A 26,759-nucleotide genomic window follows, 5' to 3' on the forward strand; every position below is an offset into this window, starting at 1 on the left:
ATATATATACTATATATACACTACCCATACTCTTTCCTTTTAGTTTTATCTTAGACATTTTTCTATTTTTTTTTTTTTTTGTTCCTTGTCTTTTGTTGGCCTGCCCAGTTCATCTTTTAATTAATTCACAAGCAGCGTAAAAGTTTTGTAGCCACTTTGGGCCTAGACCGCCAGCAGTTCTGTCCTCTGCTGCCGCCGCCGCCTACCGTTTTTCCTACCATTTTCCTTTGCTTTTCCATAACAAAAAAAAAAGAAGCTATATATATATATAAAAATCCAGCGGGAAGGGCAGGAAGCACTTGCAACTATGGCGAGAACACAACGCAAGAAAACTTTTCTTATACAAAATTATGGAAAACTTTTATTTCCATGCATAACACACATACGCCCCGTTGGCCCTGCCGGTATCTCTGTATGTGTGTGTGCAAGTGTGTGTGCGTGTTTATTGCTTTACTTTTTGCACTCTTAAATAAAACTTGCATGCATGAGTGTGCGTGGGTGTTATATTGTGTGTGTGTGTGTGTGTGTGTGTGCACATTTATTTATTTAGTTTCGCTGCCTCTTGGCGCAAGTTTTTTATTTTATTTATACATATATATATATGGCGATTTTTTACTTCCCTTTTTTTTTTCTTTGGGCGCAAAATTGGCACATCAAAAAGCGTAAAATTTAAGCTCACTCGCTGCTGCAAGTGTAAACAGCTCAGCAAAAAAAAATTGGTTGAAGCTGTCATATCAGCAATCGGCCATGGTTGCCATTTATGGGGGCTTCCGTAGAGCTGGCAATCACATCAAAAGTTCAACAATTGTATCGATTTTTCGATTGCAACAGTCGAGGGTCTCGAACAAATCGTAAGCCATTGAAAAGGATATCGAAAGTCGATTGGGAATGATCGCTTTTCATTGTCTATTTTTAGTATGAATTTATGCAGTCTCTGACGATTAAAAATCGATAATACATTTGATATTATTTTTGTTACCAAGAGATATTTTTTATCGATTGCCTAAAGATCTTTGTAAAACTTGTATAATAAATACTAATGATATTATGAAATTATTCTCAGATATAAATTATCGATTTTTTCGATAGTAACATTTATCGGCTTTTAAATTTAAAAAAAAACTAATTTAATTTTTAAATTAAAATTAATTAAATGAGTTTATTTTTATTAATTTTAATTCATTATAAAATTTATTAAAAATAGTTAAAGGTGATTGGATTTTAATTTATTATGGACCTTTACTTATTCGATAGTTTTCGATTTATTATCTAACATTGTGTAAAATATAAAGGCCCTAGTTCTTCTTACTTTCTTTACTTTCCAAACCCCAAGATTTATAAATTTTTAACTTTTATTCTGCGGTTATAAAACCCGAACAACTTGCCTTTATGGCTGGCAAATAAAACTCTGGCAAAAAAGTTAACAGAGAGCAGGAGGGACTGAGAATGTAAAGACTAAGAAATTATGGGAGCCAACCAAGAAGAAGATGGCCATGTCATCATCTTCATGGCGAGTTTTGGAACGTGCCAATGAGCTGTTCGGGCCATTTTGCTTTTTATGCGACTGCTAATGACACAATTTGGTGACACAAAGAGTCTGCGAGGGGGATGTGGGTGGGTGGGTGGGTGGTGGTGGGGGGTGCTGGTAGATATAGGGACATGTGACACGCACGCAAAACAATTAACTGTTAACACTCACTCGCACACACACACACACAAACATACACGAACTTTTTACGTTTACGCTAATCCGCGATGACCGTTTCACTTCACTTCATTTCGCTTGTTGCGTTTTTATTATAACACAGGGCGAAAATGTGAAGAAAATGGAGAAGAAAATTTGTAGAAATATATTTTAAGTATGAAACCAATATATATATAAGAAAATATATATATATATAAAAATATATATATACAAAACAAAATTAATATAAAACAAATAATAGAAAACAAATAATAGAAAAAAAAATACATAACAAATAATTCAAAAAAATTTTTCATAAAAATAACATATAAAAAAAATATATAAAAAAAAAAATTTAAAAAAAATATTAAAAAAAAAATATTTAAAAAAATATATTAAAAAATATATATATTAAAAAAAATATATAAACAAAAATATATAACAAATAATATAAAAAAAATATGGCAAAACTTTATTTAAACAATTTTAAATTTTGAAAATTGTATGAAAAGTTTGGGATTAAAACTTTTGGCTTTTATTTTAAATGTTTTTAGATATCTTAAAATCATTAAAAATCATTCAAGATCCTTAAAAATATTTTTTAAATATTTTTTAAGTCTCTTTCCAAATAGTTTTGAGTGCAATTTGTTGACAATTACTCTGGGCTGCGCACATTTAGTGTTGCAGTTGAGTTTTCCCAGTAATCGTTCCAAGCTAACCAATGACCCATCACTCTCTACCACTCTCCCACTCACCCATTCTCTCTCTCTCTCTCACACCCACTCTCTTCCTCGCTCACTCACACTCTTGGCCTAGCGTCCAAGTATGTTGCTTCCGTTTCCGTCGCCGTTGCCATTACACTGTGAAGAAGTGCTGGCCAAGGGGACAGTGTGTCTCTCTATGTGTGTGTGGGGGTGGTGTTTCGGTGGCATTGTTGTCGCAAAGTGCTGACACACACACACACACACATACACATGCATCATTGGCCATTATCGCGTGCGCCTTAAAAGCACAAAACAAGAGCAACGAGACACCGACACAGAGAAAGGGAGAGAGAGTGGGGAGGCAGAGAGAGAGAGTGGGCAAAAGAAAGTTGTCTAAAAGCCAAGTCACCAGCGACAAGGACAATGAAATGCCACTGCCAATAAATAGTGAAAAACAACAACAACAACAACAACAATAGCAACAAATAACGGTAAGCAGAGAAAGAAATCCTCGCAGCATCGACATTTCCTTTGACTCCGCTTGCTTTATCGCAACAATTGGCAATTGGATTTGCTTTTGTTTGGGGCCACGGGGCGTATGCGTAATGTATTTTGTATCTCCTTCGCAGTCATCGTCGCGACAATCGCAATTTAGTGAGGCTTTTATTGCCACAGTCGGTTACCCCTCCCTCTCTTTCCCCTCTCTCTCTCTCTCTCAGCGTAACGGTAACGCTTCTCTATAGCCTTTTTCCCCCAAGCCCAGGCATAATGGAAATTACTTGATTATCGTTTACACGTCGCCAATCGCTCAGCGCGAATCTCAAATGAATGAAAGCGGCTAATAGACCACACACACACACACACACACAGGGACACACACAAAGGGACACACATTTAACTAAAGGACCCACAGGACAATAGGGAAATCCAAAGGCTGGACATCCGTGAATCTTATTGAGTTGTTTGTTGCAAGATATTCCACATCCCTGGATGTGGTTGAGGGTTTAGTTAACAGCTTATTTACCCTACTATTTATATTTAGATATTTCCAAAATATTTATATTTATATTTTCTTGCTTTTTTTTTTAATATTTGCATTTTTACATATATTTATTTTGTTTTTTTTTATACATTTTATTTTCAGAGTTTTGTGTGCCTGTATTTAAATTTTAAGGTAATTTTTTATTTAAATATTTTGGAAGATTTTATTTTCTTGCTTAGAAAATATTTTAATAATTAGCATAGGTTCATTTAATATTTTATATTTAACGCTTTTATATTTTTATTTTTATTTTGTTTTTTTTTATATTTTATACATTATTTCAGAGTATTGTGTTTTTTTTTTTAATTTTTAAGGTAATTTTTTTGAAGTGTTTATATTTTAATAATTAACATACATTTCTTAAATAATTTAAATTTATTTCTTTTATATATATTTTTTTTGTTCTTTTATATTTTATGAATTATTTCAGAGTTTTGTGTTTTTTTTTTTTTAGATTTCTAGTTCCCTTTTTAGGCATTTTTTTTTTAGTTTTTTATTTAATATTTAAATCATATTTTATATACAAATTATACCTATATGAAAAAATATATTAATTTAATAAAATTAAGAATTTGTTGTGTAAATTTTTAGATTTTTAGGTTCTTGGTTAAGCTTTCGTTTCCTTTACATTACATTATTTCAATAATTAGTCATCGTTTTTATATTATGAAAACCATTTTAATGTCTTTTTTATATATACAAATATTTCTTTATATTAAAAACAATATTTATTTAACAAATTTCAGAATTTTTAGAGTCGTTTTTAGACTTTAAGGTAATTATTTAATTATTTAATTTAATTATTTATTATTTATTTAAATATTAATTAAACTAAGTTATTTAGAAGACTTTTCTTGCTATAAGCTTATCCCCCATTTAATTTATATATTTATTTATTTATTAATTAATTAATCTCCCATTTATCATTTTTAATAAAATAAATCACATTTATTCATAATTAAAATTCCCATTCTTAAATTTTTTACCTAACTTTCTATAACTTTTAAAAATCCAACTACCCGGTAAAGTTGTAAGGGCATTAACCAACGTATTCAATTCGGTATTTATGCGCCATTTACAGGTCCTCCTTTAGCATTGTGTGTGTAACTTTATTGCCTTTTGGAAAAAAAAAAAGGAAACGAGAATCATTTACTACTTGCTCGTTAATTTCTTAAGCGATTTTGGGGCATTTTTTCCTAGGCATTCTGTAATTAAATTTGTTGCTCGACCCAAAAAATAAATAAAATAAAAAAAAGTAAAGCGAAATAAAACATTGGCCGGGATTTTTCCCCCCAATTTCTATGCTCAAGTCAAGCACTCTGCCAGCTGATTTGGAAAATTCATGAAGGAAATTGGGGGAAATGGGTAAACGAGGCAACTGGGACTTGGTCAAGCTGCCACAGTGCATTCAGAGCTCTCTGCTCGCATTTTCCCATCTCACATTTTGGGGTTTCAGTTTTCAGTTGTGTTTTTTTTTTTTCGGCCAAAGGGAAAGCGACAGGTCGAAAGTAGGTGAAAATGTCAATGGTAGCCGGCAGTTGTTGTTTTTGTTGCCATTGTTGGCTCATTGGGTTCGGCTTTGGTTTCGGCTTCGGCTTTTGGATTTTGATGAAAAGGGGGGAAATCCCCAACTTCCTTAAAGTTCCTTAGTTTTCACGAAAAAGTGGTGAGTTTGCGCAGAGCAATCATGTCTATGGTGAGTTTTTTCGGCCTTCAATTTAAGAGAGTATATTAAGAGAGCGTCTTAAGAGAGCGGCGGTAAGTAAAGTTTATTAAAACTGCAGTTTTTGTCATTTTAAAGTGATAATTATTGGCTTAAAGGGGTTATAGATGACATAATCAGTGTCTAAAATTGGGAATTAAATGTATATGAGAGAAATGGCTTTTATTTAAAGATTTTTTTAATATGATTTTATATTTATTTTGGTTGTGTTTAGTGATCTTTTATTTTAATAAAAATAATATATATATTAAAATAAAATAAAACTAGTAAAAACAATAATTATAAAATATAAAAAAAATAATAAATAATAAGAAAAATAAAATAAGAATTGTAAAATAATAATAATAATAATAAAAAATTATGCTTATTCAGGAATATTAAATATATAGAAATAATAATATATAATATAATTAATAAAATTAATAATTATATTAAAATATAATAAATATAATAAAAAATAACTAAAAACAGTCCCTAAAAATAATAATAAAAATAGTAAAAATAAAAATAATAATAAAATAAAAAAAACATATATATATATTAATTATAAAAAAGATCTGCTTCTTTAGGAATATTTTAAATAAAATATTAAATATTTAATATAATATAAAAAATAAAATATATAAAAAATAAAATATAAAACATTATATAAATTTAAATATATATATTTATAAATAATAATAATCATTAAAAAATATTTTTGGTCCCCTTTATAAGAAGTTCCCTAAGTATGTCAATGTTTTTCTTTTTTGCCGATTATTTGGTGGTCGGTCATACTTGCGTTTCTTTACGCTTTGTAGCCCACGGCTGGGACTCGTTAGTCCGGCAGTTCTCTGGTAAAATTGGATAAAGGGAATGGGACCTTTCTGGGCCTCGGTCTGGGCGTGGGCGGCGGCACACACGCACTTGGGCGCGCCTAGAAGTATGCTCTGACAACTTTGAAGTGCTCTTGCTCTTGCGGCCGTCGTCATCGTCGTGGCAGTAGTCGCGATGTCGCGTCGCTTTGACTTGTCAAACAAAAATAATGCCATTTGCCAGTTGCAAGAGTGCTCAGAGTACTGCGACACCCCTCCGCACCTAGCCGCCACAACAGCCAGGCAGCAGCAGCAGCAGCAGCAGCAACATCTGCAACAGCAACAGCAGCAGCAGTGGCAACATCGACAGCAGCAGCAACACGAATCCGTTTTAATGAAGACCCCCCCCCCCTCACTCCTCGGCTCTTGCAAAAGTTAGCAAAGTTGGCAGACAGTTTAAGTGGAAGGCCAACACTTAATATCGGTTAAAGCTAAATTACTGCCTTAATTGCAAATCAAATTTGAAAAAGACATCAACCTAAAGTGCGCACACAGGCGGAAGCTAAAAAACTATCTGTGGTGGGTACTTCAGGAGGGAAATTGTGGGAAATCAAAGTGGCAAGGAGATATGCTTTGTGATATAAAATTATTAATTATATATAATTGGGAATTTTAAAAATATATATAAAACAAATATAAAATACAAAAAAATATAAAATACAAAAAAAATATAAAATAATATAATAATTATGAAAAGGAATATAACATAAAAAATTTATATATATGAAACCATTATATGAAAGAATATATTTAAATATAATATATTTTAAATATTTTTAAATTTTTAAAAAATATTTTTGCAATTTTAAAAAATAAATATATCAAACTAAATAAATATATATACCATTAAATATATTAAATTAAATGCATTTGTCCATTAAGGTGTTTCAAAAATTACTGTAGATTTTAAATCACCGTAAAAGGCGTCTAAAAGTATGCAATAAAATTCAGAAATTCAAAACTAAGTTTGAAAAATTGTAATTATTTTTTTTGAATTTAAAAAATAAATGATAAAGTTTTAATTTGACTATTGTACTGTTGCCTTACTTCTTAGTAACTTAACGGAAATAAAAAAAAAAAAAATAAATAAATAATAATTAAATTAAATTAATTAAAAAATAATAATTAAATAAATAAAGGTTTAAAAAAAAGTCTAGTGGTTTTTAAAGCTCCTACGATGTGTTATAATATATATAATATTTATTAATATTAAATATCATTTTATTTTTCGAAAGAATCTCAAGATTCTTGAATATTTCCAAAACCTCTCCGTAGGTTCTACCCATAACCCAGCTACAAATTCCGCTTGAAGACATATTTTCCGCTCAATTTTAATCGGTTGCCGCGCCGCGTGTGTGTGTGCGTGTGTGTGCGGGAAAACTCTTTAATGTAATTGAAATGTCATGAATGAAGTGACAAGAACACACCAGCGGCAGCCGGAAGTAGCAGCTAACGTGGATGTTGCATGTGTTGTGTGGCTGCCAGGCAATGTTGCTGTTGGGCAAAGCGTTGGCGTTTCTACGTGCAGCGAAAATAAGAGCAGCGGTGGGGAAAATAGGGAGAAAACAGGGAGAAAACTAGAGGAAAATCTAGGGAATACAGAGAAAAACTAGGAAAACTAGAAAAGCAAGGCATACTAGAAAATCTGTGGAAACTAAACACGCGCCTTTGGCGCTAAGTAGCCCCGCCTGCCATTTCTAGCAGCCGAAAAAATGTCCTGTCAATGGCAGCCACAGGGCAAGTGAAAAACCAGAAAAAGAAAATAAGAAAAAGCCCTAGGAAAATGCTTTATAAGCCAAAGCCTAACTACATGTAATTATTTTGTTTAAGTAAATTGTTTTTAATAAATATTAACAACACTTTTGTCTTAAGTTTCGAGTTGCTAAATAATATCATTAATATTTGGCAGGCTCATTATGAAAGTGGAGTCTTCATTGCATTCTCCGGCAGCTGTCAAAGGCAAAAATAGCTCACAAGTTTGGACTTCATTTTGCAATCCACAAGAACTTCATTTGCGAGTGTGGCAGGAGGAGGAGGAGGAGGTGGAGGCATCAGCTTCGGCTTCAGCTTCAGTGCATGAATGTCAGGCACAACCACACACACACACACACCTAGCAGCTAGGTGAGCTGTCAGCTCATTTTGCCAAAGGATGCCAGCACACCAAGGATGCGAAGGATGCCAGAACGCTGAATGCATACGAGATGTGCTGCTGCTGCTGCTGCTCCTCCTGCTGCTCTCGGCAGATGCCTGCTTTAATCATAATATTAATAATATTAAAAGGTAAATATCAAATGCAACTGCATCTGGCACTGATCTATAGCCACTCATTCTCAGCTCCTGGCTGAGCTCCCTCTCTCTCTCTCTCTCTCTCTCGAATGTCAAAGAAGGATGAGTGCAAAAAACATGCAGGATATGCTGGATATGCAAATGTGCCAGCACCGAAAACTGGGACAATAGCCTAAGAATTACCACAAGAAAAAGTTAAGCACATAAAAAAAAAAATAATAAAAATATTTTAAAATAATTAAAAATAAACAAAAAAGTAAAAAAAATTTAAAAAAAAATACAATAAAATAAACAAAATTACTAAACAATAATAAAAACTGATACAAAATAATGCAAAGTAAAAAAAAACAAAACAAAATAATATAAATTAATAAAATAATTCTAATAAAACAATTAATTAAATTTAATAATTAAATAAATAAAAAAAACAATACAAAAACATAATACAAAATAATAAAATATATTAAAATATATTAAAAAATAAAAAAAAGTAATAAAATATAATTATAAAAAAATAATATAAATTAAAAAAAAATAATACAAATTAAAATATTATTCAAAAATATTCAAAAATAGTAAAAATGTTTAAAAAATAAATAAAAATAGATTTGGAATGTTCATTATAAATAATAAAATTTATTTATTAAACTTAGATCCCTTTTTAAATTCCCTTAAGGCTTAAATTTGGTATTAATCATTAACTTAAATTTTTAAATAATTTTTCTCACTCGTAAAAACCTTTTATAAGTTAAATTTAAACTCAAGAACCAAGAACCCTTTGTGATTTCAACAACAATTAATTGATTTGGCTCATTTCCAGGCCACCAGAAGCTGTTGATCTTGGACTGGGCTCAACCCATTTCAACCATTATTGTTTACTATTTGCCGCTGTAATTATCAGACATTATAGTATATATAGGAGACTCTCTCAAGTATTTGCCAAGCATAATTTCCCCGTTTATCAATAATAAACCTTGGGTTCAGGTTATCTTTAAATTAAAACTACTTAAAAATTATTTTTAAAATATATAAAAACCCTTTAAGTACAGACTTAATGTCCTAACTTTTCTACTATTTCCCATCTTATCTTAAAATAAAATTTGTTATATTTTTTAGACCACTGTTCCTGGGCCATAATTCAAGTGAGTTTGCTTAATTGAATTCAGGAAATAACTCGCGCTGCACACAGACGGGAAACTCACTGGAAAATTGAGTAATGCAAACGTGTCATTAAGCACTTAAAGGCACTCGAAGTGGGGCTTTTCCGAGGTCCTTTCCCAGAAGAGAGAGTGAGTGTGTGTGGTGTGGGGCTTAGTGCGGTCTCGGCGGTTTTGCTGCCAACGAAAACCGCCAAAGCACAAACTTTCAATCATGAGCATTCAACATGAAATGCCCAACGAAAACAATTAAGCATGATTACAGCAACAACAATACAATGCCAGCCAGCAATTAGATGTTTATGTAAATTATATACAAGAGGCACACAGAGGGAAGGGAAGGGAGGGAGGGAGGGAGGTAGGGGGAGGGAGAGACAAGGACAAGAACAGGAACAGGAACAGGAACAAGGACAGTGACAGCGACAGAGACGGCGACACATTTGCATAAGTTGAGGGGGAAAGGGAAAATTCTGAGGGGTTGGGGGGTAGGAAAATCCATTGGCAATCGCTGGCCCAGTAATTAGTGGCAATTACAACAACAGGCGGCAGGCATGGGTTAAGCCAAAGCCAAGTTAGAAGCACTGGAGATACCCTTTAAATTAAGAAAAATATAAATAACCAAAAAAAAAAATAAAAAATAAATAATATATAAATAAAACAATTATAAAAAAAAATATATATAAAAAAATTATAAAAAAAAAATTATAAAAAAAATATTATTAAAAAAAATATTATAAAAAAAAATATTATAAAAAAAATATTATAAAAAAAATATTATAAAGAAAATATTATAAAAAAAATATTATAAAAAAAATATTATAAAAAAATATTATAAAAAAAAATATTATAAAAAAAATATTATAAAAAAAATATTATAAAAATATTATAAAAAAATTAAAAAAAAAATATTATAAAAAAAATTATTAAAAAAATGTATAGAAACACAAATATATAAAAAATATATAAATAAAAAAAATATATTAAAATTCACATGACGTATACTTAATAATATATTCAACAAGCTGGAACTACAAAAATCAAGTATACGCCATGTTGACGGGCAAAATCTTTTTGCTTACCAGATTAAAATTAATTTAAATTATTATTTTAAAAAAATAAAAAATTTAAAGAAGAAGAATTAAAGAATTATTAAATAAAAATAAGAGAAAATTAAATAATAAAAAATATTATATATACATATAATTAAAATAACTAAAATTATTATTAAAAAAATAAACTAAGAAATGTAAGGAATTTTTAAATAAAAAAGGGAAAATTCACAAAAAAATAAAATTAAATAAATATTTAATAACTAACAAAAGAGTTCACCCTTTGATACCCTGCAGTGCTTATAAAAAAAAAGGTAATAGAACAACATTTGTGGCTGCGGACTCATCAAATAGATGAGCGCAAATAGCAATAAATTTCACACCAAAGCATTGGACATTAACTAATTAATTGTGTCGAGGCAGCCGCAAAAACAACAAAGTCGAAATGAATGCGAATTAAATGGGGGAGACATGGACAGGACACAGCACACAGGACACGGAAAACAGGAAAAGCAGCCACAAAATTTCCCGCCAATTGCCCAAAGATACAAATTCGTTAAATACATACAAATATATACAAATATATATATATTTATAAAACCCAACTAAAGTCCAAGATCTTGGGAGGCCTCAATCTCGGACGTGGGGTAAATATTGTCGATGGCATTTCACTTCAAAAGGGATAATTAATTTTATAGTTGATTAATTTGCACTTCATTTCCCGCCCAAAAAGATGATGAGCCAAAAGCTATTTGCCATTCATCCAACCATCCATCTATCCTTTTTACTTAACTTGGCTTTTTTGTTGGACTTTTCCTTACCATTCTCCCTTGTTCTCCTTGTTTTTCTGTTGCCGTCCGAATGTCCTTTTTCGGTTAGTTTGCTCGCAAACGCAATATATTTCTGCTCAAAAGTTTCGACTTTTGCTGCCAAATTAGTTCTGAAGGCATTTCTCCGTCTGTTTCTCGACAGGAGCTGGAGCTAAAAATTTTGTGTGAATGAAGGACAGCTGTGGGGATGGATATGGATGTGGATGCCTTTGGGGCAGGATAACTGTAGATATTTTAAGCAATTAAATTCGTTATCTGCCTTTTGTTTTTTGGATTTTTATTTTACTTGAAATAAAATAAGAAAATTTATTTCAAAGGATATTTATGGCTTAAAAATATTTTAAACATTTTTAAAGTGAAATTATAAAGCTAAAAGCACTTACAAATTAATAAAAATACTATTAAATTTTTTATTTTACTAAAAATAATATAGGAAAATTTAATTTAAAGGATATTTTTAGCTTAAATACATTTTAAATATTTTTTAAGAGGAAATATAAAGCTAAAAACACTCACAAATTCATTAAAATAGTATTAATTTCTAGAAAAAAAAATATGAAAATTTATTTTAAAGTTTTTTTGTAGCTTTAATATATTGTAGATATTTTTTAAGACAAAATATAGAGCTAAAATCACCCACAAATTGATCAAAATATAATAATATTATTTATTTTACTTGAAATAAAATAAGAAAATGTATTTCAAAGCATAAACGTTGCTTAACTATATTTTAAATATATTTAAAAAGAAAATATAGAGCCAAAATCCCACACAAATTGATGAAATAAAAACCCTTTAAGAGTAATTATTTAAAAAAAGAAGTCCTTGTCAATAAATACCCAAAATTAATACCACAAAATCCCAACAATTAAGAATCGCATAAATTGTTTTTTGGGCCAAAAAACACCTTGGCGGTAATTCATTCGATAAACCCCAAGCAGTCCAAAACGATAATCGATTGGTATCCTTGAGGTAATCAATTAGCCAATACGGCAATAGGGCCAGCCTTCCAGCTCTCAGCTCCTTTCGTGTGAAGAGTTGCTCTTGGCCACATTTAACTTTTGCCAATTGATTTCCTTTTATTTCTTTCTTTTTTTTTTTTGTCATTTATTGATGGCGCCCCCGGAGTTATATGGGCCCAAGAAATTGTCAACAGCAAAGGCATTGGAGAGCAGGTAATAAAAATGTCGGAAAATATGCATTTTATGTATTTCATTTTGGCCAACACAGAGAGAGGCTGAAGTCGGTTTTGTGGCAATTAAGATATGAGATACAGTGGCCACAGAAACACCAGCAGCAGGACCAGCAGCAGCCAGATCCTCCGATGCTTTACGGTTATGGCCGGCAGCTTCTGTATTCCGGCATTGTACTCTTATTTCATGCATAAGTGCAGCAAAGGGGATTTTTGCAATTTTAATTTGTTCAAAGTGCACAAACACACACACATATGCACAACACACACACACACACCCGTTCGACCCATAAACAAGAAAAGAACATGCTGGACACGCTTCATCAGTCAGTTAGTCCAAGGCAAACACACAGGGTGCACTGAGAGGAAAATGTTGAGACTTTAAATGGGATGAAATCATATATTTTATTATATTTTTTATATTTTATATATTTTATATATTTTATATATTTTATATATTTTATATATTTTATATATTTTATATATTTTATATATTTTATATATTTTATATATTTTATATATTTTATATATTTTATATATTTTATAAATATTTATTTTAATTTTTTTTTTCTTATCCAAAAATCCACATTTATAAATTTTAATTAATAATAAAAAATTTAATAAAATCCTTGAATTAATTTCCTAATGTAACCCTCTTTTTCCTCCGTGTAAAACTGCAAAACTTCTGATTTTTCGAAAATGTATCCAGTGTCATTCTGTCTTTCTCCTGATGTGCCCCCCCTACAAAACCAATCTTCAAACCCTTCCCCCGTTGTGCGTGAGCAAACATTTTTCAGCCTAATTGTTGGCATTATGCTCAGCCATCATTGTCATTTTATATATATGTATATATCCCTCGAAGTCTGCCAAGATAGATAGGATGTGGAAGTGGAAGTGGAAGCTGGGAGATATAAACTTTAATGACGAATGCCTAATGTGCGAGGGCCATAAAAAGTGTCGCGTCTGCAGCGCCCATCAAAAGTCATTTCCAAAAAAAAAAATGGAAGTAAAGGAAAGCAGCAGTCAGAAAATAATGACGGGCAGCAGTGGGTTAAGAGGGAGGGGGGCTACGAGGTAACAGCTTTTGAGTGATGCAAACTTTTCGGCAATTATGTGACAGAGCAGGCTTAACCCGTTGAGGATTCGCTGGGAAGGTGATTTGGGATTTAAAAGCTATAGAATATATATAATAATGTATTGGAATTATCAGGGATACAGCTAGAAATTTATGATCTTAAAATAATAATGAATATATATTATTATATATTTTTAGTTAAAGGTAACTTTTTAAGACCTCTTTAAAATAATAAATAATTTCCAAGCTTTTTATTAAATTATATATATAATAAAATAAATCATAAATATATATACAATATTTATTTTATTTATATATAAATATATATTTATATTACATATATTTTTTTAATATGCTTTTTCGTCATTTTTGAATATTCTACAATATTTTTCAATATGTTTTTAATATGTTTTCAATATTTTTCAATATTTTTCAATATTTTTTAATATTTTTCAATATGTTTTCAATATTTTTCAATATTTTTTAATATGTTTTCAATATTTTTCAAAATGTTTTCAATATTTTCCCATATTTTTCAATACTCTGCAATATTTTTCAACATTTTTCAATATTTTTCAATATTTTTCTATATTTTTCAATATTTTTCTATATTTTCCATATTTTCCATATTTTCCATATTTTTCAATATTTTTCAATATTTTTCAATATTTTCGATATTTTTCTATATTTTCTATAAATTTTTCTATACATTCTCTAAATTGTTCTATATTTTCCTATAATTTCCAATATTTTCCCTTGCTTTCCTCTCAACATTTCCCTTTTATAACTTAATAATCATTTGAAACATCCATCGGAAAACTACGACCACTTGAAAATATGATTTCCCCATAAAAACTTGTAAATTTCAACCCAGTCACAACCCCTTTTTCTTGAGTACAGGTGACCCAACCGAGTTCATTCAGTCTGTCAGTTGGTCAGTCAATCATTTTGGAACAGATAGAGTGAGATAGAGAGAGAGAGAGAAAGAAAGAGAGAGAGATAGAGAGAGAGCTGGGAAGAAGGCGCTTTGTATCATTAGCAGCATCTGAGACTCTAAAAACCGAAAGGAGCGAAGGAAGCAGAACCAAAACCGAGACCAAAGTGTGAGCTAAAAGGTCAATTTTCTTGCTGATTTCTCTTTGCGTTTTCAGAGTTGGCCTGGCTAAAATTTATGAGAAGCCAGAGGAGCATACAGGGGCACAGGCACACTAAAACATGGTGACACACACTCGCACGTAGGACACACTAGGAGGACTCCAAGGACTCGAAGGACTCGGGGACTCGAGACTCGGGGACAACAAAGCGCCATTATTTTTGCGTTCGATCAAACAAAAGTCCCAAAGATTTATGCCAGCTCCAGGAGTGGGTCTGTATGTGAGTATGCGTTAGTGTGTGTGTGTGTGTGTGTGTGTGCTTTTAGCCTAAAAGCAGGCTACACATGTTAGAGGCCAGCACACACACACACACACAGGACCTGCCCAGCAAACAGACCAAGCCTGAGAGTGAGAGAGAGACAGAGGTGCGTCCCTCCATTCATTCATTCATTCATTCATTCATTCATTCATTTGATGCTGCTGTCGTCGCCATCGTCCTCATCGTCCTCGCTGTCCTCGTGACAATGAATTTATGCACATGTATGCAGGCCTCTGTGTGTCCTGTAAATTTGCTTGTTTTTCACAGGCGTATGCGAGAGTGAGCCAGACAAGACAGAAATCAAAAGAACATTGGCCACAGGCGCCCGTCCGTCGTCCCTTCCTGTTCCCCCACAGGACACATTTTGTGCGATAATTATCGATGTCCTACCCGTCAAAGACAAGCGGAGAATGAAGCCTAAAATGATGACACCCCCCAATTTCTGCTGTCTCCCTTGCGGAAATGTGCAATGTGTACTGCAAGCTGGGAGAAATCATTGCCCTGAAACTGAGATTGCCCAGCATCCTTAGGGAGGAGGAGAATTTTGGGAAAAGGCATTTAATGGACACCAGAGTATGCGGCAGTCACAAGTCTCTTGCTTCTTTTCTGGTTCAAAAAGGGAGGGCTTTTGGGCACTCATAACGCTCGGCAACGGTGCGTATACGTAACGCCAGACATTGCAGTTACTAAGAAAAGCACTTTGAATAATCATAATTGGGAGTATTTAGGGAGGTTTGAAAGGATATTTACGAGTATTGGGAGTATGAGAAGTGTAAAGAGTATTAGGAATATTCGGATTATTTATATTATTAAGATTTAAGCATTAAATAAGATCATTGGCGGCTAGAGCATAAGTACTGCAACTTAAAGCAACTAAAATTAAGGCTTAAAGACACTCTAAACCCAAATGAAATGAAATACAATCATTAATTCCGTTCTGGCCAGTGGCAAAAAGTCCGTCCGGCTAAGCCTTAACCCCCCCTCCAAGGCGAGGGAAAACTTCCAACTCGCCGCACTATATTACCCCTCCCTCCCCCCCAACGGCAGTCCAGGCAACTTGTGTAGTTTCGTTTTGTCCAAGGACACAAGGGGGGGTGGCAAGGACCAAGGGAAAATTACCAGGCAGCGGGGAGCCTGTTAAAACATTAAATGAGCAACTCATTTACAAACTCAAACAGCGCTCATAAATTCAACTAAATATCATGAACACAATGTAAATTTAAAGTTCAAATCGCATTAATCATTTTTCGCCAAAGGAAAGGGGGCGGTTTTCCCTCCCCCAAGAAAATTCCCTTCTTGGAGACAACTTTTCGGCGACGCTTCCCCCACTGAGTTGAGGATGAGGCCATGGATTTGATTATGCCACCGGCTGCATTCAATTATGGCTTCCTAAGTATCCTTCTACGAATTTATGGCCAAAAGATGCACTCGAAATTTGTACAAGTTCATTTTTTTTAACGATTTTGGTTCGGGAAATGCTTGCTTTTTGGATAATTAGGGCCTTGGAATTTTTGGATAATTATAGGAATTTTTTAAGAGGCTTTGAAGGTCGAATTTTTAAAAGGCTTGAATATATAAATTTCTTACATGAATTTTGTCTTTATTAATTTTTCTTGATAATATTTATTAATATTTTTTTTAAAAAGCTTAATAAGCTAATTTATTAACTTAAAATATATTTTTTTGAAATCGTTAAACTCTAGCTATATTTATTTTATGACAAAATATATTTCATATTTTTATTATAATTATTTTTCTTTTAATAATTATTAAACTATTTTAATTTTAGTTTAATTTAATTTATTTTAATTATTTAATTTAATTTAATTAATTATTTCACTTTTTTAATTAAGTATTTAATTATTTGTATTTTAGTTTTTTCTTTTAATTATTTTTCATTTAGAAATTATTTAATTCTTTTTCTTTTAGTTTTTTTTTATATCTTTTCTTTTTTAATTATTGTTTAAGTATTTATTTAATAATTTTTCTTTTAATTATTTTTTGGTTTTAGTTGTTTTAAATTATTTTCCTTTAAGTAATTATTTTATTATTTTTCTTTTAAATATTTTTAATTTAGAAATTATTTAATTATATTTATTTTAGTTTTAATTTAATTATTTCTCTTTAAATTAATATTTTTAGTATTATTTAAATATTTTTCTTTCAATTATTTTCCCTTTAATTAAAATTAACCTTCACATCAAGTCATAACTACCTCTTAAAAATGCCCAATTAAAGGGTATCAAGCTGCAGAAAGTCGCCGGTGTTTTTTTTTTTCGCTGGCAAAAGTAAAACTCTACTGAAGTTTATTTCGGTTAGTCTTTGGACTTAGCAGTTGAAAGCAAAGTCTGCAATTCAAGTTGCATTAATCATCAACGTGTTTCAACCGCACTGGCAAACACACACACACACACACAGCCCACACACATACATTTCCATCCTTTCGAACTTGGACTTTTATTGACTGCACCTGTGTGTGTATATGTGTGTACATATGTGTGGTGTGGTGTATGTCTAACGCGCTTCTAATAGACTGCATTCCACCGAGTTCGCCCGGCTGGCTCTTTGGTTTGTCGGTCTGGTTTGGTTTCAGGTTTCAGGTTCTCGGGTTCTCGGGTTCTCGGGTTCTGGGGTCTCGTTTCGTTTTTGGTCCTGTGACCGTTTATAAATTATCAGGCAACAGCAACTGACTTTTGTATGGTCACTGCGGCCAGCGCCCATCCTTCCAGCGAAGCCCCCATCGCCCCCCCCCCCCCCTAGGTGCCCCTCTTTCGCCACAGCAGCTCATAAATGAAACCACAAAGTCACTTTAAGTGCATGCCACATAAATTCAACTCAAACACGAAAGTCAGTACACCGGAAAAGTCAAATATCGAGTGGTGGAGAGGCAAATAGAAAAATTTGCGGTATTTTCGATATATTTTATGATTGATTTTTATGGTAAAAATCAAAGATTATTGTATTTTTTATAAGTGTATGTTATCAATTATTTTTACAATAAATAATATCAATGATCAATAAAATATAATAATTTTAAAAATTAATAATAGCTTAATATGAATTTTGTAAAATTTTTAATTTTTTTTTTATAATCGAAAAAATCGATAAAATAGCTATTGATTATATCGATAAGACCTAAAAGAGTCACAAAAATCATATTGAATATTTAAAAGAAATTAAAATAATTATATTAAATTAAAGGAAACTCAAATATGATTTAATTCCTTAAATCATACAACTTGAACATTTTTTTCAACTATTATTATTATTTTATAATTAATTATTTATATAAAATAACCATAAATATAATCTGATATATATTTATTTTGTGTTTGTTTATATTTATAATATTAATAATAATTTTATAATCAATGGTTTCCATTTGTTATCAATTTTAAAAATTATTCATTCTTATTCAGGTAATTTTTATTTCAATTTAATTTAATTTTAAATTTTTCTCAGCTATATTTAAATTAAAATAAATGAAAAATAATCACATTAAAATTTATGGAAACCCATATTTAATTTAATTCCCTTAAATTATTCAACTAAATATTTATTTATTCATATTAGCTTAGATTTATTTCCCTGAAACCGTAATAAAATAAAAAAAAAACACAATACCGTGAAGCCAACACCCGTGTCTATTCATTAGTTCCGCTCTTTCTGTTTCGTTGGCAAAACTTTAATTTCATTTGGCCAATTTCAATTTCGACCAAAGCTTCTAATGAAGTGCAAATTACACAAAGCCAAATTGCTTTAATAAAAATGCTAAACAAAAATGGCACAAAACTAGCAAGAGGCAGGTCAAAAAATAGAAAGAAAAAAAGAAAACAAAAATTGCAAACAAGGAAAATAAAAATAAAAATCAACTTTTCATGCATATTCCGCCTGCGTTTTTCCAACTCTTTTCCCTTTTTTTTCTTTTGCTATTTTTTTGCGCCTGTTTTCTGTTCTTTTGTTACAACAAACTCAAACACATTTTCACTTTGCTTTGAGGGCTCCTTTCCCCGTTCCCCCCTCGCCCCCTTGCCCCTTATTTATATGTGTGTAAAGGGTGTGTGCGGAATGCAAATTTTCCATGTGAGTTTACACTGACATGCGTAAAAGTTATTGTTTCAAATTCTCTGCACTTTCTATTGGAGTTTGGGATGAATATCATCCCAGAACCGAGGGGGGTTAAAAAAAAACTAGCTCCCTTCGTAAATGGGCATAAAACGGACACAAAACGAAGGTAAAATATATTTTGAAAAATGGTTTTTAAACGCCGAGTGCATAAAAAATAAGGCAGGCACTGTAAGCAAGCAAATAGCAAATAGGGAAATACCCTGGAAAGCATCTAATAAAGTTAGAGAAAAAATATACTGGCTTAAAATATTGTTTTATATTTTTAGTTGAGATTTTTACACAAGAATATTATTTAAAAACATTTAAAAATAAAATAAAAATATTTTAAAAATTAAAAATAAATAAAAACCAATAAAAAATAATAATTAAATGTCTATAAAATACCCTGGAAAACATCAAACAGAGTTGTAGAAAAAATATACTGGCTTTAAATATATTATTTATATTTAAGAAGAGATTTTTATACAAGAATAATATTTTAAAATATCTAAAAAATAAATCTTAAAGCCTTAAATATTTTTTTGAAATATTTTCTTTGATAGAATCGATTCCTAACCCTTTCCTTCCTTTAAAAAAAAATTTTTAAGAAAAATAATAATGGCTTAAATATTTTCAAAATATCTAAAACATATTTAAAAATATTTAAAAATATTTAAAAATATCTAAAAAATATTTCTAAATATTTTTTCAAATATTTTCTTTGATAAAACCGATTACTAACCCTTTTTTTCCTTTTAGGAAATGTAAAGAAATAAAATTCTGGCTTAAAATATTTTATTTATATTTTTAGATGAGATTTTAACACAGGAAAAATATTTTAAAATATCTAAAAAAAAAAGGTATATCTTAATCCCAAAAATATTTTTTCAAAGATTTTCTTTGATAGAACCGATTCCTAACCCTCCTTCTTTCCCATTAAACTCCCTCATCATGGCGAATGCAACACAAAACCAAATCATTGAAGCTTTAGTGGCTTCTTTTTTTCCTCCCCCCCCTCTGGCTAACAAAATGTGTTGAAAAAATTCGACAGAAAAATTCTAACACAAGGCCAGAAAAACTCTTTGAGGTGAGAGAGAGTGTGTGTGTGTGGGTGTGTGTGTGTGTGCCCCGCCCACTTACATCCCCGCATCCGTTTGGCGGGTATGCGAGTGTGAATTGTAAAACAAACGAAAGATGAAACTACACAACTGAAAGCGGCCCGAAAATTGCTGCCCTTTGTGCCCACCAAAGGGGAGGTTGGGGGGAGGTGCTGCTAAAACCCGAATCAGAGAACGGAACTAACCCAGAGAAAAAAAAAGGAGGATGAAGCAAGGGGAACCCCGAAAAGTGCCCAGCAAATGGATGAAATGTTAAAGGAAATGCCCACCGAGGGCAATGAAAAATTTGATTTTATAACAGGAATTTTGATTGGTTGCACTTGCTGCACATTGCACTTGGCCCCCAGACAAAGGGTTAATTCTTATGTTTGTTTTCGTTTTTGGGTTGAGGCTGGGGTGCTGAAAACTAGGACAAACAATTGTTTTAGTAGGTATATAAAATTATTAACTTTTACCTTAAAAAAATCTTTTATTTAATAAATTTTTTTAAGGTTGCTTTTATATTTTAAATAATTGTTAACATTTAGTTAATTTAAATTATATACTTTTAGCTTAAAAATCCCTTAATTTAACCTTTTTTTTTAGGTTGATTTGAATTTTTAATATTTTTTTATATTTATTTGGTTTCAATTTAGTACTTTTACCCTATAAATTCTTTCATTTTATCTATTTTTTGAGGTTCTTTTTATATTTTAAATACACGTTTATATTATTTGATTTATTATGCTAATTTTTCTATCAAAAAGAGACTTGAATTTATGTTTATTTAATTAATATTTGACCACAAACATATTTCACAAAGCTTTAGTTTTTTTTTAAAGGCAAAAATGACAATTTTAAAGTCACTAAAAAGGCCGATACAATTATTTAAAAATATAATTCTATAAATAAAAGCAGAAATCTCTAAAAAATATATATATTTCAGCTAAAATCTGAATACATTTATTTTATAAATATTTTAATATACAAAAATGACAATTTTAAAGTCACTAAAAAAGCAGAAAATAATATTTAAAAATATATTTCTATAAATAAATATAGAAATCTCTCAAAAAATATATATTTCAACTAAAATCTTAATAAATTTCAAGAATTTAAGGCCTGAATATAGTATATACATATTCTTAATAAATTTTCCATGGAATTAAGGCCAGTTTAAGAGCCCTTTCGGGGGGATGTAAGCATTGAAGCGTCAGCTGTTGATGCTACCAATTAAGCGGGGCACTTTAAATTTTAATTAGCTTCGGAAGAGGGGCACTTAATTAATTACTAAAAGAAAAACCAAACACGTACGCACAAGCACACACAGGCTCGTACACGCAACTAAAACTTGACGAGGTCGTCGTCACCCACCCCCACCCCCTGTGAACCTCTAACTAAATGAATTATAATGCGCGGTCATAAATAATAATAAATATGAATTGAGTGCGCCTGGCCTGGCAAATAAACATGCATTAATATGCGGCCAAGGATATATATATATATATATAAATAAAACAAGAAAAAAAAACAAACAAACACAAACACACTTGCTCTGGATAATTAACGACACTTGCTACTCGCGTCTGCAGGCAAAAACATTTGATAAATGGCCAAAAACAAGGCTTTGGTGGTGGAGCAGCTGCCGCCTGTCAGTTAAATTTAAAGTTTACCCAGTTACAGTTATGACGTAAGACCAAGAAACTGTTCCTTCTATTTGCCTACTACTATTTCCCATTTTGGCAGATAGATAGATACGAGGAGTATTCATAAAATTTGCATGGTCGGGGCAGTGGGAGCAACACCTCAACTCAACTCAACTCAAACTCAACTCAAAACTCAAGTTGTGCAAACAAGAAGGGTCGCAAGCAGCCCAAGCTGGCAAATGACAGCCAGATAGACAACAGGGTGGGTATTAGTACACTGAAAGAAATTCTTTGTATAAGGAAGTTAAAGGTAGTTTAGTATTTTGTTTAGAAATGTGTTTTTCATATCTTAAACATCACATTTCTTACTCAATTTATAACCCCCATTTTGTTCCAGTGCCTTACATTGGCAAAAGGATTGAGAGCCAAGGTCCTAAGCCAGGATGAATTGAGCGTAGCAGCAGCACAGCAAGCCATAAAAAGGCGAGCTGCAACCGATGAAACCAAATCAGAAGCCGGAGCCAAAGAAGAAAACCAGCTATGTAGCTGTAGTATATCCCAAGCAGATGGGCTTCCGGTGCCAGAAACCAGGATACCCAGCAATCCTTAGACCACCCGCTACCCATCTCGACACCTACACCTCGTCCCCCCCCCACCCCTTCTTCCCCTGGCTGACCGAAGGGTTGAAGCAGACAGACAGACAGACAGACAGACACCGAGTTCAGTGTTTAATTAATGTACGGATTTTGGGTTTCCTTTTGTGCAATCAGAGTGCAAATCAACTGTCAATAAGGCATTGAACACACACACACACACATACAGACAACACACTTGAATACTCAATGTGCAGCGAACTATATACATACATTTACGTATATTTCTCATCATTTTTTTTTTTCTTAGCTTTATTTTTATTTATATGCTTTTTTTCCTGCTCTTTTTGGTTAGCTGCAATTTGTGAGCTTGTCAAATAAATTGGTAATTCAAGCTTTACACACACAGCAATTACGCTTGACGAACGTAAACGGGGTTTACGTAACGTAAGCCAAGCCAACTGTGGCTTTAAGTCATATTAAGTATGCGCAACGTTGCTTATATGGAGGGAATTTAAAGTTTGGCGAGGGAGATTTATAATATTTACAATACATTTTATCATTTTAAAATAAATTAGTAATATTATTCTTATTTTTAATATAATAAAAAAAATTTTTATATTTTTTTATATATAAATATATTATTTATTCATAAAAAAAGATGTCTGAACTTATTTTAAATTAAATTAATTATTTCTCAGGCTTTTGTTAAAAAATTTTAAAATATTTCCAGTTATTTTTTTAAATAAAAACGTTTAATTTATTTTGTTAATTTATGAAAATACAATTAAGCAGAATTTAAACTAGTTTAAGTTCGTTATTACATTTATATACATTTATTTTTAAATATAGGTTTAATTATTAATTTATTTTTTTATATATAAATTTTAAATAGTTATTTTTCAAGTCTTAAATATATATTATATAAATGAATAGATTTTCTTTAATTTTTATTTAAGATAAATGAATCAAGAACTACAAAATAAATTTTAAAATGTATATTTAAATGTATAAAATTATAATAAAAACATAAATTTTCAAAAATTCAGTTGTACAAATTTTTTTTCAGCTTAATACCTTAGTTTTAAAGATATTTCTTTAATTTAATAACTTAAAATTCTCCTTGTAATTTCCTTAATATTTCTCTACCTGAAATATTACAAAAATTTCATGGTTTTTTTTCTGCCGACTGCATGTGGCTTTTAAAATATCATCAATTCGCGGATCTGCAGGACAAAGTTTCCGCCAGTTGTCGCGCCTCTGACAAGGTTAAGTGTCCTTTGAGGCACAAACAAAGCGCCTGCCGCGTCCTGCCTTTTGTTGTCAGCTGAGCACAACAACAGCCCACAAGATGGCTGCCACACACCCAGACACACACATACACACACACAACCAGTGAAAAGACTAAACTGTCGCCGCTTTGAAGTTGTTTTTCTGTTGTCGCAGTTTTAAGTCCGCCGTTTATACCCTGGAATACTGGAATTTTATACGAGAAGTATTATTTTTTTATGTTTATAAATTATAAAGAATTTAAGAAACATTTTTAAGAATTTGTATTTACAAAGAAAATAATATTATTGATTTATTAAAGGAAAAATAATTATAAAAATATTAATAAATATTGACAAAAAAAATAGAAAATGTTTAATAAGATTTATGTTAAAAAATTTAAATAGAAAATATATAAACAAATATTTAATTAATATTTAATATTTTTTAAAATAATATTTTAAATGCATAAATTAATATAAAAATAACATAATTAAATAAAACATAAAATAAATAAATAAAAATTTGTAAATAAATTTTTAATATGATTTAAGTTCAAAAAGTATTATAAATTATGTTAAATTAAATTTTCTTCAATAAAACAGGGTATTTCCGGCTCATTCCTCCCCATTTCTAGTCGCTTTCGCTTGTTTTTTATGATTATTGTGCTTGTTTTTCTTTCGCTTTTTTTTTATTCTCGTTTTATGTGTCAAGTTTGCCTGTTGCGCTTCCTGGCCGCCTTTTGTCCTGTGTCCTCAGGAAACAAAACAACAAATAATAGCAACAACAACAACAACGACAAAATAAAAACCATTGCCTCGCCTTAATTAAAAAGTTAAATTTCGTGTTCCCCTGCCCATGGTTAGGTGGCAGTAAGAAAACTTGGACCAAAAACAAACTGTGTGTCCTGCTAGAGAAGGACATTTAAACAAGGCCCCAGCCCATGTCCTTGTGACAGGCTCAGACTGGCCGGCTTTCAGTTCAACAATCCCGCCAGCTCAGTGGCCTGTAAAAGAAAGGACATCCTAATGGGAATTGTCTTGGGTAAAATACTCATTAAAAAATGTGTATTACATATTTATTGATTTTATTTGGATTTTAACTTATATTTATTTAGAAAGACAAATTTTCTATATTTTTTAAAACCTTTAAAAAGAATTCTATATTTTTAAAGCCTTAAAAGTTTGCTTTAAATATTTAATGCTTTTAAATTTAAAGCCTCTTTTCTAAATTTTAAATTTCAAATACTTTAAATAAACTTTGTGCTTTCAAAAACTGTTTAAACTTTCATAAAACCTCTCTATAAATTCTCTTTGAAACCAACTTATTAGACATTAAAGCAAAAAAAATTAAATTAACCCAGCTCTTGAGAGATTTAATTTAATTAAAAATAATAACCAAAAGTTTAAACTTATACAAAGTGCACAATTTTTTATCAAAAATATCAGATAAAAGGGAATCGGATAATCAGTCTCTGTTTATTTTGTTTTATATAATATTTTATACGAAATTGGGGAAAATGAAAAAGCAGCGACATGGACATGGATTTGTCCTCTAATTGGCATTAGTCGAAACATTCTGTCAAGCTGAGAGTGAAGCTAAAATAAAATTAACACTGAAATTATTTTAGTGCGTCAACTTTAAGCCGCTTAGCTGTCATTTGCCGTTTGCCCGCAAAACATGGCTGCACTCAGGCTAAAAGCCATTAACCTCTGAAAGCTAGTCAGAACAGAAAAAAAGTATAACAAAAAAATAGAAACAAAATATAAAAAGAATATAAAGTACAACAAAAATACGAGAATAAAATTAAATCGTTGCAAAAAGTTTTATTGAATGGAAATCAACGAAGCTGATCGATCAGTGGGTGGCTTAAGAAATATATAAAGAAATTAGTTAGGAGGGGACAATAAATTTATTTTACACTGAAATCATATATTTAAAAATATTTTTTTAATAAAAAAATAAAAAAATAAAGCAATATAAGGCTTGCAAATAATTTAATTTATAAAAATAAAAGCGCTCAAGAGTAAAATAATAGAAAAAAAGTAGATATAGAAATTATTTAGGAGTATAAATATTATTGTTTACATTGAAATAATATTTTAAAATATTTTTTTAATTCAAAAAATAAAAAAATAAAGCCATTTAAGGCTCACAAATAATTTAAATTCTCAAAAAAAAAGCGCTGAAGAACTTTCTATACAAAATAAAAATAGAAATAATTTTTTTACATTTAAATAATATAATTTTAAGTATTTTTTAATTAAAAACAAAATAAATAAAATCCTAAAAAGCTAACAAATAATTTTCAAACAGCTAAGAGCTCAAGAGCTCTGTGGATATGAATAAAAATTACTTAAAAAGTTTTTAATAATTTTATAAACCCAAATAATAAATATTTAAATATTTATTTACCCCTAGCAACCTAAAAAACATTTAAAATATCACTTTAAAAAAGGTCAAGTTAATAAATTTGAAGCACCACCTCTACCCGCAGTAACCAGTAGCTATTCCCCATCACCCTCGACATATGCCAGGCTCAGAGGCTTTTAAAAACTCATCACATAGCGGGGGGGAGTTTAACCCCCATATATACCCTATACATATATACATATACTATATATCTACCAAACTGGGATGATGAGCTCGGAAAGACTTGTGCAAATTAAACGCTTAACTAACCATTAAACAAAGTTTTGCTTGTAGCTCTGCGGTTGTTATTCTTCTGCCTCTTCTACTTTTTGGCTTCGTTGTGGGTTAAGTCATGGATTGAGGGGGTTAAGGCAGAAGAGAGGGCTTGTTTTTGGCTTTGCTTGTTATTTTTAATTAAGCAAATTTTCGGCACAAAAACATAAGAAAACACCAAACAAACACACAAAAAAAAAAGCCCAAGAGTCGAGAAAGGTTGGGCGTGTGTGAGTATGTAAAGGGGTTAAGGGGGGGTTTATATTGGGTTAAGTAGGGTTTTTGCCACAACACATTGTTAATTGAAAATATTTAATGGCATAGAAACAAACAAAGAATTAAAAAATAACAA

General features: G+C 30.8%; 1 protein-coding gene across 2 annotated transcripts in view; it reads right to left on the reverse strand.

Annotated features, from left to right (window-relative positions):
* The window catches only part of LOC138929065 (uncharacterized), a 108,216-nt gene that overhangs the window by 79,857 nt on the left and 1,600 nt on the right, over positions 1–26,759 (reverse strand). The gene's annotated exons all lie outside the window — the stretch shown is intronic.

Source organism: Drosophila kikkawai, chromosome X (genome assembly GCF_030179895.1).
Source record: "Drosophila kikkawai strain 14028-0561.14 chromosome X, DkikHiC1v2, whole genome shotgun sequence".
Taxonomy (NCBI): domain Eukaryota; kingdom Metazoa; phylum Arthropoda; class Insecta; order Diptera; family Drosophilidae; genus Drosophila; species Drosophila kikkawai.